Raw genomic sequence first — 14586 nt, 5'->3', positions numbered from 1 at the left:
ACGAACGTGTAATGGTGCAACGTGGATTTTAGTCTGCTTGGGTGTTAATATTTTTGAGAAATGAACCAAATTTCATCGGGATACATTGCAGGAATATTACATATTGTTACTGAGAGCCTCTGAAGAACAGTCTTTTTCTTCTTCTCTCGCTCAAAAGAAGGTTTGATTTCGTGTCTCCGCCTTTGAATTTCTTTCATCCCTGCTGTATTCAGAGGCAGCCTCATCCGCCATAAACACACGTTTGGAGTAGAGATGATATTTAAAGCGTTCACGACAATACGGTGGTGTATATCATTTAGAGAGAACACACTACAGCTTGATGTCTGAGCTTAATATACCACCGGAACGGTGTTCACTTTGTGCGCCTGCATTTGTTAGTCTTTACTACTGAATTAGGACTAAATACTTCATTTACATTAAATCGATCAAAATTGTCTGGGGACGATTTACGGAGAAAAGCTATAAATGTTTGATTACGGCCTTTAGTAAGAGTCATAAATATCATTTAGCTCAATAAGACTGTAGACGCTGTGGCGATTTCAGGAATCATCTCTCAGTACGCAAACAACTGCTGAGAGATGTATTTGTATTTGTTTGTGTGTTTCATGTTTGCCTGGAATGACATAGGAAGTTTAGTGCATCATGCCTTGCATATGTTATTCATCACTGAACATTTTGTATTTGTCATGTTTACGTGCAGATTGTATGTCATGATTCTGCAACCCCATTTACAAAAAAGGTTAGAACAAAGTGAAAAATGGAAATAAATACAGAATCCAATTAGTCCAGATGTGGAAAGATTTGAGATCCATTTTGAAACTTAACCTTAAAATGCTCTCGGGTTGCTTCCGTTGTATCTGAGAAGAGAGTATAGCAGCTTCAGAATTCACCCTGCTTCTTATATCAGCAGTCACATCATCAATAAACACCATTGACCCAGTTCTATAATAAGTCATAGAAGCCATAACACTCCATAACACTGCATCCTCCATGTTTGACATATGTAGTGTGTTTTCATGGCATTCACTAAATTCCAGGGGTTTCGTTACCACAACCTAAAGTGGGCGTGTTTCTGGAGGTCTTGGAAAAGCGCCTTCTTTTAAAAAAAAAAAGAATGTACCTACGATGGATAATGAAGGACAAAACAGTCATACAGGTAAATTTTATATTTTATATCTATTATGCTTTATTATCTTACAGTTAAGCTATTTTAGAAAACAAACATCCAAAAACTACGGTTAGGGTTAGGGTTAGATTATCAAATAGGCCACGCCTGCCCGATGATGCAATATCTGTTATACTGTACTGAAATCCCTGGAAATAAGTGCATCCCGTGTTTTCATCACAATTCCTTCCTTTCCTTCTCCGTGGCCTTTCTGTTCTTGAGTGTTCCTAGTAAATCACGTAAGGCATCTGTTGATTGTTGACTTTACTGAATTATACAATTATTCAGTTAAAAATATACCACAGTGTTTCTGAGCAAAACAATCACATGGTGCTAGCTACGAGCTATTATTACATTTATGCTCATGACACACAGTTATACCTTTTACTTCAGACAGATCGAGCAGCACAGTACAAAAGAAAGCTGTGTCGAAGAAATAAAAGTTTGAATTAATCAGAACATTGTACGTCGTCGTGAAAAATCAGAAAAGCTGACGTTAGGCACCAATTCTGCCTGAATTACAGCTTCTCTAGTGCTACGGTTACACACCTGGGTGTAAATGTCTAGTAGATGCTTGTTTTCTCCTGCTATTCTTTATACAAGGACAAAAATATCACACAGACAGCGTTCGTGAATAAGTTAATCTTAAACAGCAAATGTGAGAAGATGGAAAATATTTCATTGCCATTATTTCAACATTCCCTTGTATCTTACGATTCCATATTTCACAGTACGAAATGTGACATCCCACGTTTATTGTACAGTCGAGTCTCATCAGAATGAATCTATTGATTTGTCATCTCCAAAGCTACAGGTGAACATCATCACCTTCATTTAATCCGTATTACTGATTATAGTAAATATTATCAGCAAACTAGGCTAGTTAGTCAACTAGGTTCGACAATAATAATAATAATATAGTCGTATTGAAAAATGTATTCAAGTGCACAGAAGATTATAACAAAATGGCGTACGTCCGCTTTCTTTTGAGATGTAACTCTTAGCATTTTCACAGAATCTGGATTTATGGAATAAGGTTTAAGTTTAGGTCCTTTTCCTGATTATATTTGTAAACAATTTTAGTGTTGGGAACACAGCAAAGGTGTTGGTGAATCTAGCAGGCAGCAAAAAATAGTCTTCTATCAATGGCTTTGTAAAATTTCTTTTTTTCAAGTATTTACTGGATCCCGTTGAGGACAGAATTAGATATGAAAGCCAGACAGCAAATCTAGACAGTGTATAATTAATACCTGAGACAAAGAGGCCTCAGGATGAGATAGCGAGCATCTCGGCAAAGCTCCACTTGGCAGAGATGTACGCCAAAGTATTCAGAAGACACTTAGTGGTCTAATTACAGATAAGACACATTCATTAACGGTCCAAATCCCTGCCATATGGGTCTGTATTGGCCAATTCTGAGCCACTCACTCGTCTCTGGAACCAACAAATTGGTCTGCTCACAGAAGTGCTATCTAAATGCAAACACCGAGCATCCCTTCAGAATATTAAACAGCCATCTTGAGTCTTTGCTAAGCGAACAACGTAATTTAGCAGGGTATTTTTCTATGTCATGGGCTTCATTATTCCAATTCTTATTTTCTGTGTTACTTTGACTTAAATGGATTGAATATTCCTGGGAGATTGCTCTATAACCCAGTCTGTAAGAAGTGGGAAGGCTGACCTTTGTGTGCTTTTTTAGCCATTATCCATTCCTGTCTCATACTGTACCACCACACAGTACAATTACTTGTTATTCTACATATGGCATCAGACATCCCTTTATTGGCTCCGCTTGCATGGCCCTCAATCCGTGTCGTTAAAAGGGGACGGGGTGCGAATTCTCTCTCCCCTGTCCATCACTCTGCCCCCAACAATCCAGCAATTTAAATAAGTAATAAATGCATTGCTGTTATACTAAAATAGATTTTTTTTTTTTCCTTTTCTTTTTTTCTTTAAAAAAAAAGTGAGAAGTAAGAATGCTGACCTTTCTATGATTTTAAGAGAACAAGCTGTAAGTGAAATAGCCTGTTCCCGAATGCCTGGCTTTTACAAGGCTCCCAAATAGCCCCGCTCATTAGACGTATATTTGATTTTTCAGTGACGACGACGGTTTTGTTGCAGTTCTGCTGGCCGTCAAAGAGATTTGATTAGAATTTGCCTACCCATAAAAAAGGAAAGAAAAAAGACACAGTAAAGCTTTGTGCATGACAAGTCAGGCGGCACTTTTTTCCACTTCAGCTGTTTGCTGTAGCGTATTATTATGATATTAAAACCCACACAGTTGCTAAAGTATATTAAATTGAGGGGAAAAAAACAGGCCTTTATTTTCTGAGGCAGTACAACTGAAAGCCTAAGAGCGACGGATATCCAAAAGAAAATACAGGGCTGGCAGAATTTCTCTAACTGTGTTAACGTCAAAAAAAGACAGATTACTTCAGGTGGTTTCAGAAAATCACAATCCATAATCTAATAAGCACAGAATGTGAATTCGCTAATTTGCTAATATTCACTAATACAGCGAATATTTAAATATGTTTTTATAGTCAGAACATGTAAAAGAACAGATGAGCAAAAACAGATGCACAAAAGGTTCCCTCTTATCCACCAAAGCTATGTTGCTAACGAGCAGACAGCTTTAATTTTGTAAAAGTCCTGGTCCCAGTTACTTTGAGAGGGAGAGAGAGACAGAGAGAGAGAGAGAGAGAGAGAGAGAGAGAGAGAGAGAGAGAGAGAGAGAGAGAGAGAGAGAGAGAGAGAGAGAGAGAGAGAGAGAGAGAGAGAGAGAGAGAAAGACAGAGAGAGAGAAAGAGAGTGAGAGAGAGAGAGAGAGAGAGAGAGAGAGAGAAAGACAGAGAGAGGGAGAGAGACAGAGAGAGAGAGAGAGAGAGAGAGAGAGAGAGAGAGAGAGAGAGAGAGAGAGAGAGAGAGAGAGAGAGAGAGAGAGAGAGAGAGAGAGAGGGAGAGGGAGAGAGAGAGAGAGACAGAGAGAGAGAGAGAGAGAGAAAGACAGAGAGAGAGAGAGAGAGAGAGAGAGAGAGAGAGAGAGAGAGAGAGACACACAGAGAGAGAGAGAGAGAGAGAGAGAGAGAGAGAGAGAGAGAGAGAGACACAGAGAGAGAGAGAGAGAGAGAGAGAGAGAGAGAGAGAGACAGAGAGGGAGAGAGAGAGAGAGAGAGAGAGAGAGAGAGAGAGAGAGAGAGAGAGACAGAGAGAGAGAGAGAGAGAGAGAGAGAGACAGAGAGGGAGAGAGAGACAGAGAGAGAGAGAGAGAGAGGGAGAGAGAGACAGAGAGAGAGAGAGAGAGAGAGAGAGAGAGAGTAGTCTTGATATACTTTAACAATTCCAAATGAAACCGCTTTGGATTGCCTGTGTCTCATCTCCTTACTTTACATTTCTACTCTAGCAGAGTTCTGCTCTAAACTATTTGTGCCGCTGAAGCAATTTACTTTGGCTGATTGATGGCGCTGAGACACTGTATGCTCATCCTGCTCTGCAAGCTCGCACAATGTGGTTAGAGAGAATAGTGACTCTGCCTCCTGAACTGGGGCCGAGCCGAGAGACTGATGATGTGTCTGGACTATGCAATTTATTTCACTCTTTATACCAATCTGAACTGTTATTATATAGCACCAGGGGTTGTATTCTTTGCCCAAAGACTGCAATAACTGAATTTAAAGACACATTTACACTTTTAGGCACAGATTCAGAATTTCAGCTTATTTAATCTTAAAAATATGTTAATGTTTGTGCCTCAGCACATTAATAAAGATGTAAGTTTTGCCTACACATTATTGGGGTGTTTTTTGTGAGTCATCAAAAAAGTAATCAATAGAATTGACCAATGGTAACCCTGAAAATAATGCTAACACCACCATGCTTCACTTTGGAGATGCACTGTAATGCGTTGTGCAAAGGAAAAAAAAACAAAACAATGCACCGTTTACTTCTTATTTTTTAAAAAATAATGTAATTAATTAATGGTGCTCAAAGATTTCCATATTTTAACGTTTGTCTTTAACTCATTTTGTCCTTCGTAATGATGTTCATTTAAGAATGTTCTTTAACAAACTCTGGGGTTTTCTAGGAACAAATGTATCTATATGAGATCTCGTGACTCCATTCGACTAATTACGTTCCATGATGACAACTGTTATTTATTAATAAGAAAATTCTGTAGATATTCTGTAAATATTAGGAGTCGTGTTGTAGCTTTTAGCATCATGACAAAAACCCAATTAAACCTCTATTTCAGGTTGTAACTCTACAAAACATTCATGAACACAAGGGTGAACGTTTATGCAAGGAACTGTGGTATGAGTAAAAGACAAGAAATACATGCAATTATCACGATGCTTAAAGTCGATTTCTGGTGATCTATTATTAAGATTTAACGACACGTTTGATATTAAGTGCCACAAGATTTTGCTACGAGATCTGCTCATGTGCAGATGTGAAAATGCACAGCTGAGTCGGCCGTCTAACACCTACCGTTCTGTTTATACACTGAGCATGACGCATGGGTTCCTTCATTACAGCACACGGCTGATGGAGTGGCTCTGTTAATTAGAACAGTGGAGCGATATCTGAATTGTTAAGGCGAGACAGCATGGCACCTTGAGGGACGATTACCCTCAAATGCTAATCTCACTGCCTGTTAAGGAGAAAAATGGCTCCAATTATACACAACGGGTCAGTGAGAACAAAAAACACTGAAATCTGCCACTAGCTCTACATTTTATCGTGTTTAAAATTCTATCATTGGTTAAAATAAAGGGATTCGGCTATAACAACAACGTTACGGTTAAAAAATCCAATCACTGTTTCATGCAATTTTTCTGAAAAATCGCTTCCTGTAAACAAAGGACAAGTTCATAAATGACATCAATTTCCACACTCTGTAATGAGGCATATAATGCAACAGCCACTAATGAGAAACTTTGGCCCTAAGTGAGAGATAATACAGATTTTCGCAATTAAATTACTAAAACAAGAGCCATTTCAGATCTAATTAGCGATGAGAACCAGGAAATAAGAGGTTACAAATACAGTTTCGCATTAATCAGAGCCTGAAATCCAATAAAGCCAAGGCAGCAGCTGTCTCATTTAACAATGCATCACCTAAAGTGTTATCTATCTGTGACCACCTCATTATATACTAAACACCGCCTGGACTCCTATAGTCACACTACATACACACTCAGGAAAAAAAAAAACACAATCACTGAACTAATCTGTACTCCGTCATTCCTCGTCACAATATCTTCCAGCATACATACATTTAAAGTGTGTCTTATCTGGAATTGGGCATGCGATAACATATAAAGCTTAAAATATTAAGCTTTAAATATTAGACACATAAATTACGTACAATATTATCTATTTTTTTAACACATCGATAACAACTCGATAATAATTCACTAAATTGTGACAATGGTGGTTGTGATTGAAAAAATGGTGAACCCCTGTCTATGCTACACAAACCTCACTTTGAGAACCATGGAGGTAAAGTGCTATCTTGAATGTTATGTCGCTTGGAACAGAAACAAACAGGAAAAAATTTTGCAAAAACGCAGCATGTTTATAATTCTTCTCCAGGTTCTCTGGTTTGCTGTCATCTCGGCAAAACATGCCAGGTGGTGATGACTAAACTTTCCATAGCTCTATGTATGAATGTGTCATCACACAGTACCCAGTGATGGACTGGCATCCCAACCAGGATGTCTTCCTGCCAACAGTATTCCTGAGACAGACGCACGATGTACCGCAATGCCAGCCAGAATAAAGTAGTTACTGAAGAATCAACAAATGACTATTTAAAGTATCTGACAGGACACGTAAGAAACATATAGTCTTACTCTCCAACACTGAGACATCAGTATATGTGAATACAGCAAAACCTTTTCTACTGCAGAAAATAAACTATTTGTGACGGAGAAAGCTCTTGGGACCACAGTCTACTTCATTTTGCAGAGAATGAGGCCCACACAGGCAGGTGAACAAGTTGGAATGAGAGGGACTCTAATGAGGACCGACATGCCGTTACACCTGCAAGCAGCAGCCCCTCAGATGACGTGTCCCTTTATTAGAGAACGAAACATCACCCTGATTTGTAGCATATAAACACGAGCATTGTCGTTTTTTTTCTTCTTACCCTGGTATAATCAGTATCACTTTCACTCATCGGTGCCTAGAATTAGCCTTAGCATGAACGATCCAGTTTATCACAAAATACTTCGAGATAAATGCGCCCTGCGGTTGAAAACTAACCGACACATACAAGGTAGTCACAATGGAAACAATTTTTTTGTTGTTGTTGTTGCTTATTGTTTCGTTATTCTTTCTTTATTCATTTCATAACTGCTGTACAAACATCATATCATTCTGTTGTTGGAAAATAGTCAAATTTATGATGAAGCAGCTTTAAAGAAAATGAGGGTTCGAGAGAACTGTTAAAGTTAGACAGTTAGACAGAACGTAACAGATGGAACTATACTTCTGTTAGGAAATGGATACAGACCAGATTTTATGATGCTGATGAGAGAAACTGTATAAAACAGAAATTTGTTATACATCTACTACATTATCGGTTCCAGCTACTAGATCTGTAATATCAAAGTTTAAATATAAACATAAGCTTTATGTCTTCTGAAACTCTAAATGCGCTAAGCTAAATTTTACCAAATGTTACAGGCTGTCTGGTTCACTTCACCCCCAGCAGTGAAAAATGTGAAATAATTAATTTACTACGCATGTAATATTGAAACGTACACACGTGGACAAAATTGTTGGTACCCTTCGGTCAATGAAAGAAAAACTCTCAATGGTCACAGAAAAAACTTTAATCTGACAAAAGTAATAATAAATAAAAATTCTATGAATGTTAACCAATGAAAGTCAGACATTGCTTTTCAACCATGCTTCAACAGAATTATTTAAAAAAATAAACTCATGGAACAGGCCTGGACAAAAATGATGGTACCCCTAGAAAAGACTGAAAATAATGTGACCAAAGGGACATGTTAATTCAAGGTGTGTCCACGTAATAGCATCACAGGTATCTACAATCTTGTAATCAGTCAGTGGGCCTATACAGTATATAGGGCTCCAGGTAGTCACTGTGTTGTCTGGTGACATGGTGTGTATCACACTCAACATGGACCAGAGGAAGCGAAGGAAAGAGTTGTCTCAGGAGATTAGAAAGAAAATTATAGACAAGCATCATAAAGGTAAAGGCTATAAGACCATCTCCAAGCAGCTAGATGTTCCTTTGCCTACAGTTGCACATATTATTCAGAAATTTAAGATCCATGGGACTGTAGCCAACCTCCCTGGACGTGGCCGCAGGAGGAAAATTGATGACAAATCAAAGAGACGGATAATCCGAATGGTAACATAAGAGCCCAGAAAGACTTCTAAAGAGATCCAAGGTGAACTTCATGCTCAAGGAACATCAGTGTCAGATCGCACTATCCGTCGGTGTTTGAGCCAAAGTGGACTACATGGGAGACGACCAAGGAGGACACAATAAAAAAGCACAAAAAAGCTAGACTGGAATATGCCAAACTACATGTTGACAAACCACAAAGCTGGGAGAATGTCCTATGGACAGATGAGACAAAAATGGAACTTTTTGCCAAGGCACATCAGCTCTATGTTCACAGACGGAAAAATGAAGCATATCAAGAAAAGAACACAATGTCCCTACTGTGAAACATGGAGGAGGCTGTTATGTTCTGGGGCTGCTTTGCAGAGGGTGGCACAGGGTGTCTTGAATCTGTGCAGGGTAACAATGAAATCTGAAGATTATCAAGGGATTCTAGAGAGAAATGTGCTGGCCAGTGTCAGAAAGCTTGGTCTCAGTCGCAGGTCATGGGTCTTGCAACAGGACAATGACCCAAAACGCACAGCTAAAAACACCCAAGAATGGCTAAGAGGAAAACATTGAACTATTCTAAAGTGGCCTTCTATGAGCCCTGACCTCAATCCTATTGAGCATCTTTGGAAGGAGCTGAAACAACACGTCTGGAAAAGACACCCTTCAAACCGGACACAACTGGAGCAGTTTGCTCATGGGGAGTGGGCCAAAATACCTGCTGAGAGGTGCAGAAGTCTCTGACAGTTACAGAAATCATCTGATTGCAGTGATTGCCTCAAAAAGTTGTGCAACAAAATATTAAGTTAGGGGTACCATCATTTTTGTCCAGGCCCGTTCCATGAGTTTATTTTTTTAAATAATTCCGTTGAAGCATGGTTGAAAAGCAATGTCTGACTTTCATTGGTTAACATTCATAGAATTTTTATTTATTATTACTTTTGTCAGATTAAAAGTTTTTTCTGTGACCATTGTGAGTTTTTCTTTCATTGACAGAAGGGTACCAACAATTTTGTCCACGTGTGTATGTAAAGTAGGACGATTGCACGTGTAGTGTAGACAGAAAGACACGTTTGAGTCCGTGTACTTTTCTTCTTCAGCTCTGCTTGTGAGATATTTCATGGACGTCTTGTTGCCTAATGAGGAAGTGAAGTGACAGGTTCTCCGGTTAGTCAGAGGTTGAAGATTAAAAGGATGCATCTTTCAGATGTGTTTGCATTTAAATCTGCTCAACTGATCTCAAAGCAAATCTGTAGAAATTGTAATGAGCTACAGATCTGATCTTCACTTGATTTGAAATGTTTACTTGTAAAAAAAGCTTTAATGTAAAACAGAAAATGATATCGAAGTACTGAAAAGGTGATTATATGATCGTAATTAGTTAAGATGAACAAATGACAAAGTGATCGAGAAGGATAAGTTCGGGAGCTCAGGTTAGAGCTCCAGGTTTTCTACCACCAGTTTGTTTTGGTAGAAAATACTGTAAATGAAAGAGATTAACTTTTCCTTTTAGAAAGCTCTTCTAAAATGCCCCAAAAAATAAAAACAAAGCAATTAATGCTTACTTGGACAACAGAAAATAGACTGAACGAATCCAAATCCCAAAAAATATGCTTTGTTGCTTTAATTGCTTTCACATAATGTTGAAATTTCCTATTGAGGCAATCAATTACACTATTATCTGACAAGCAGCTCAGTACGCTTTGTCAACATTCAAAAGAATATGCAGGGGACGTTATTCACTGTTTAAATAATTCCAGAGATTTTCTTTAGCATTTCTAATTGACCAAATAATCAGAGACTATTTGTTTTGTTCTCTGTCTTTTACAGAAATAACAAGTAACTGCTAATCAGTAACGGGGACAAGATGCAAATATGTGGCTATTCATTCTCCGTTAGCAAATTTTTTAACATTCTTTCATTTTTATATTAACAAGCATTAAGTTGCTGCAATCTTCTCTCAGAAAAATTGGCTTGGATACCAGAACCATTGTGGGTGGACTCGGAGAGGAGGAGGGTTTATGGAAGGAAGAAGCGAGAATAATAGCACCTGCCACAGCAACAGGAAATGTGCCACACACCCAATATGACACAGAGAGAAGAAATACAGCTTTAATATACTCCCCTTCAATGTAATCAAATTTCCTTTAATAAAAGAAAGACGAAGCTGGGAGTTTTTATGGCTGATGTGGAGGGGGAATAAAATCGCACATCTGCCGAGCCTCACGGTTGTGACAGTCTACCGTGGCTCTGTAGCTTGGTAGACCTTTGTTGTTTAAATACTATGAATAATTAAGTGTGAACTATTGCTTTTTTGTTTAATCATGAAAGTATGTTTAGTGTCTATATTATATATAGACACTATATTACATATAGACACATATATTTAGTATCTATATTATATATTCCTATGGTTGGTATCACGTGTTGTGCTTTCTGTGACGTTGGGTTCATTCAGCATATTAAAAATAGTACAACCTTTGTAAGTAGTTAGATAACATTTCACATTATGCCACAGCACTATTAAATGCTTGATTCAGATCGGTCTGAAAGGGGTTCATTTTCTATACCAGCATGAATTGAACAGCAATGCTATCTGTCTAAACCCTGATTGTTTATATAGTATCTTCTCATCTCAGGGAAGATCCATAAACAAATAAATTGACTGAAGTATGATAAGTATGTTGCGTCAACGATGTGTTGAATGTTTTAGTAAGGAAACATTAGCGTTTATGTCTCCAGCATGTAACAGATGTGAATTATTAAGTTTTCCAACTCTGGCATGTTTTAAGCTAGAGAGATTTAATGTATAATGTACTATTACACACACAAAGTTACACCATAGCTGACCATTTGTCAATTGACTGCAATAAACTAACTTCAATGTTATTCATGGAAATAGATTTTCTAGATGCACAAAATTCTGTCCTCCTTATAGACATATATGCAGCACATTACAGACAAATATGTTTTGTGTTTACCCTGGGGAGTATTTTTCCTATTGCAGAACACATGAACTGATTTCACTGATTTCCTTTGCAAATTTCGGTTTTTAAAATGGCATGTGTCAAAAATTGCCATTGCATGGCCTGAGGCCACGATCATTATATAAAATGTAATATACTGGCACTGTGGACACAGTTTCTTGTCCTTCACTTTCTCCTGCTGTCTCACTGAATTTGGTTCTGTTATTGATTGCACCACATATTAAATTTTTTCGAAATACTCTAAAGTATCAGGGATGTTATTATAGAATCGGCTGCCCCCATTTATGGAAGATCAGGAGAGGCTATGTGTTTCGCCCCTGGAAGGTTCCCTCCATCAGCCACGGATCACAGACATCTCATCAGGTGATTTAATCCTGGCTTCCTGTCATAATAGTAAATTTATGATCTGTGATCTAATCATAACTACTGCCCAAGGTCTTCTCTTCTCTCCTGGCTAAAATGGAACCGTTAGATCGATGGGCAAGTTAAAGAAGAGAAAACACTAGGAACAAAAGCAAAGGCAATAAGTGTCACCCAAAGAAATAGAAGTGGTGTTAGTTGCTCCTGAGTCAGGGAAAATTTACCAGGTTCCAGATAGTTTATAGCTGAAGACTGACCAGGAAAGGTGAAAGTCCAAGAAATGTGAAGGCCACCTTGCTGTATACATGGAGCACAAGGTAGAAATTTTGCTTGAAACGTTGCCTTTCTTGAAACTTAACTTCGACTTGAATTTCTCAATGCATAAAAAGTCCATAAATCTTGTTATGTTGACCCAACAGACACAGAGTTATTCTTTTCTCAAAAAAAAAACCTACAGTTAAGAAAACACGAGAGTCGAGCTGTTGAGGAAAAAGAGCCCTTGTTTAAGAGCCCTCGGCTTTGAAGCTGAGATTTAAGAGAATATACGACGAGGTCAAAGCACAATCTAAAGACTTAAAAAAAAAAAAAAAAATGCCTCCACAACCATGCAGCAATTTAAGGGATATTGTTAAAGAGGTTCTAGATTAAACTGGATATAATAACTTGGAATAACGCACTATTATGATTCATATACATTTTACAATGCTTTATAACTTTAAAAACATTATAACATATAGCACAGGGCCTGTGTTTAAGTGAATGTCAACAGTAGTGATTATGATGAATTTTAGAGCAGTACATATAATGTGTTAGGTGACATCATGAAGTCATATACTTGTGCTTAATGAAGAGTTATGCATGTAAATATAACAACTAATTATTAGTAGGTTTTACATCTGATATATAATATGAATATATGAATCATCATGAAACTCATTAGTCTCCAACATGGGAAACAATAACGCAGAGACAAAATTAAACTCATGGAGATCAATTCAGATGTGTGAGTAGATGAGTAGATTCATCTCTCATCTGAGAAGATGAGAAATAAAAAAACATTTATTTCATGAAGGTTAAACTCTGGATCTAAAACACTCACTGGACGGTTTAAGGGCTTTTTAACAGCATATTAATGTGTTGCTTGAACAGAGGGCATTTTAGAGACATCACAACTTTCATCATCCAGACAGAGTAAAGTTTCTCTCGGCTTGTCAAGCAGAACCCGTGACGCCTAGGCTCAAAATGGGAAAACAAAACAAGATCCTCTGGGGAGATCAATGCGGCTCTGTTTGTCACATCCCAGATGGTGTGCAAGTCGTGCAGATGAAGCGTGCTCGAGAAAATCTGTCAAAATGAATACGAACACATCTCCGAGGCCTGTGTGACAGACAGCCGATAGCAAACAGGAAGCGAGACTAGAGCATATTTAATTTTATGAGTAAAGGAAATGGAGTCTGGTCCCAGCAGATACAGGTATTAACCAAAGTGCAAATAAGCATGAATCAACTCTGTTGCTCATTCATAGTTCATTACCTTGACTCACACGAGTGACAAGAGCACAGCCTGCTCACTCATTTTCAATCTTGCTGATGTACCGTAAGGTGTCATGAGCACCACAAAACTGCCATTTGCATACAGGTCTCACACCCCCAATCGATGCTTTAATTATGAAATGAAACGCGTTCAAGCGTCGAGCAGCTCCTACACCCATTAATTATTGCACTAAGCACATTAAAGAGGCTGAGGGCCGACTGGAAAAGATTACAATTTACCCAGCGTGATCGTAAAGCAGCCACGAGCTCTGTCATTAAACCTGCTGCGCTGAAGAGCAATGTTCTCATGCTTATTGGCTGACTATGAAACGCATACGTGATTTTCTTCATTGGGTTGTATACCAAAGTTTCTTAAATGAACCAATGGATCTCTGTGAAAATAGTTAGGATAAGCTGTTCATTAGAGCTGACATTAACCTTCGTTAATATTTATTATAACATATTTACTAACAGAGCTGTTAGTAATTTTTTCCAAATTCGAAAAAAGATGACATCACATCAAAGTTAAGTGATAATTTTTAAAAAAAAATGTTTTAAATAAACACCAAATAAACATCAGGCCTTAAATATATCGACTACAACTACCGAACAATTATGCTCAGTTTTAAAATCCATTCATCCGGAGCAAGCAAGAGATGGGAGACTCAAGTCATATGACTTGACTCAAGTCAGACTTAAGTCGCAAATTTGAGACTTGAGACTTGCTTGACAAATATTAAAAAAAGACTCGACTTGAATTTCATGACTTGAGACTTACTTGTGACTTGCACATGTGTGACTTACTCCCACCTCTGGTACACTAACATAATTAACACGATCTACTATTAATATTTAATACTATCCAAGCTGCCGTTATAAAAATCCAGTCAACACCTTCTGACCAATCGGATTCAAGAGTTCAACAGCACTGTGGTATAATCAATATTAAAAATATCTGATCTTGGTAACTAATGTGAGCTGAGCTTAATAGATTAGTCTCAAGCTGACTTTCGCACCATCGCATAACGACTGGGTCGGTTTTACCATTTCAGAGACTTTCTGTTTGAGATTTTCACCCCTTCTGAAAAGCAATTTCCTCTACCTCATTCGAAAAGCAGATTTTGTCTCATTTTCTCACAAGCATGGTTCTAAATAAGACTTGGCAAAAGC

The sequence above is a fragment of the Tachysurus vachellii genome, chromosome 20 (genome assembly GCF_030014155.1).
Source record: "Tachysurus vachellii isolate PV-2020 chromosome 20, HZAU_Pvac_v1, whole genome shotgun sequence".
Lineage (NCBI taxonomy): Eukaryota > Metazoa > Chordata > Actinopteri > Siluriformes > Bagridae > Tachysurus > Tachysurus vachellii.
The sequence above is the reverse complement of the archived record's forward strand: the minus strand, read 5'-3'. Positions refer to the sequence as shown.